The sequence below is a fragment of the Asparagus officinalis genome, chromosome 6, assembly GCF_001876935.1.
Source record: "Asparagus officinalis chromosome 6, Aspof.V1, whole genome shotgun sequence".
Classification (NCBI taxonomy): domain Eukaryota; kingdom Viridiplantae; phylum Streptophyta; class Magnoliopsida; order Asparagales; family Asparagaceae; genus Asparagus; species Asparagus officinalis.
In genome coordinates this window covers 1,050,764-1,052,666 of record NC_033799.1, presented here as the reverse complement: position 1 = coordinate 1,052,666, position 1,903 = coordinate 1,050,764, and the positions used below count along the sequence as shown (strand labels likewise).

At 40.2% G+C, this 1,903-nt stretch overlaps 1 long non-coding RNA gene across 1 annotated transcript; it reads left to right on the top strand.

Moving 5' to 3' along the window:
* LOC109845150 lies at positions 407-1,903 on the top strand. Its single transcript, XR_002248234.1, has 3 exons — positions 407-433; positions 520-646; positions 722-1,903. It is a non-coding gene; the product is annotated as an uncharacterized LOC109845150 (long non-coding RNA).

Below are 1,903 nucleotides of genomic sequence, written 5' to 3'. Positions count from 1 at the left end.
CTGTATCAGCAACAAATCATCCCTCTCAATTTCTTTATTTTTTTTATTTATTGTTTTTATCCAGCTGCTTGGCGAACATTTGTATAGTTAATGCAATGAAGAAATCAATACTATTATGGATAACCAAAAATGGCATTATCGCAGATGTCCAGATTGTTTTAAGAAAACAATTGATGCGGAAGATACTTTTCTGGTGCGCAAAAGTGTGACAGAAGGTATTGCAGAAAATAGGTATGTAAATATTTACATATGATCCACAATTACATACCATATAATACTGATAATTAATGAGTTGGAAAAAAAATTATACAGCTACAGGATAACTATGGAAGTTCAAGATGAATCTGGCAAAAACTACTTTTGTTGTTATGAACAAGCTGAATAAATTGGTGAAAATAACCGGCTTCAAGAGGTTGCACGAACAATAAAATATGTGAGTTCATCTTCCTCTTAAAGTTTTTTGAACAACATTTTATAACACATTCAGTATGTGCTTAAAAAATATTATTATTTGATCAGGTTAATGGCAGGGAAGTTTTCCACGCGATATAATTTTGTGGAAGGTAATGAAGGTTTCACAACAACCAAAGTAATAGAGGAAAATTCAGACAGTAGAAGTGCAATTGAATTTAATTCTACAATTCAGGTAAAAATTTTCTTCATATTATTTATATAACTTTGTAAAGCACGTATCTAGAAACTTACCTCTATATATATATAGAAATCTGCAGAGGCATCAATCATTAATTTACTTGAGGATGCGCCTCCACCGACTCCGCAACCAATAGCATCTTATAAAAGCGGACTCACACCTATGCCTGCACCATTATTGGATATAAAATCGAAAAAAGTCCACTTAAACTCCTTTTGGAGTCCGCCGTACCCCGGTTCGAATCCTCCCAGTCCCCAACAATCCGCAAGGAGCTACCCCTTAAGTCCAGGGGCTCATCCCCAGCACATGGGCGAGCGGTGTGTGGACCTAGTGTAACTTTTATTTGAGGGTAAACATAACTTCTTTGCAAAGACAAGGCAAAAGGATGGATACAGGAGATCTACACGACCGAGACAGCATCAACGGACGACGACTCGACATCTCAACTCGAGTCGAGTCGACGGCCGAGACGACTAAACAGATGGACGAGACGAGACTCGACCCAAACCAACAATGCATATGGACTTCCTCCACTGCCTGAGGGGCGACAAATTAAGGGAACAGGTCGATGGGCGGATTGTGGATGCATGAGGGCGTCGTAGGGGGTGCCTTCATCCTGCGTGATATCTCGACGATTGGAATCATCGCTCCCGCGCGCACATTCAGAATTATTTTCATCATACGTGAGGCAGAAGGCTCAAGCATTCATCGTACAAATGACTTCATCTTAAATTTGAGGTGTTTAGTACCAAGAATCTTTTAGTCCAGATCGCCTCCTCGTCTCGTCGTTGATGGCGTAAGTTTTGCATGACTGGGATTCGCTTGGTTCACGGCGAAAGTAAGTCCGAGGCCACCAAAAAGCTTCTTCTTTGATCCCGCGATCCGCCCAGTCACGTACACGGTTTCCTTCGCCCCGCTCGACCCTCAGCTCCTCATTTAGTTCGTTTGAAAATGAAATTAAAGCTTTTGTCTTCATAACACAACTGGTGATTATAGTTTTATATCATAATAATATCATGCAGCATACTGTCCCACTACTAAAAGTTTGCCATGAGTTGGTTAAATGCTACTGTAGTTATTTGGAGAAATTGGAAAAATGTGAGTAGCACACGGAACTGGCAAACAAAATAAATGGGAGTAAATGCACGGGGCTGTCCGGTACGATCAACTTTGCAGCTGATTTAGGTATGACTTAAAAAAAGATAGGGTGGTTTATGTATATCAACGTGCTCTTCAAGAAACTGTTGTGCG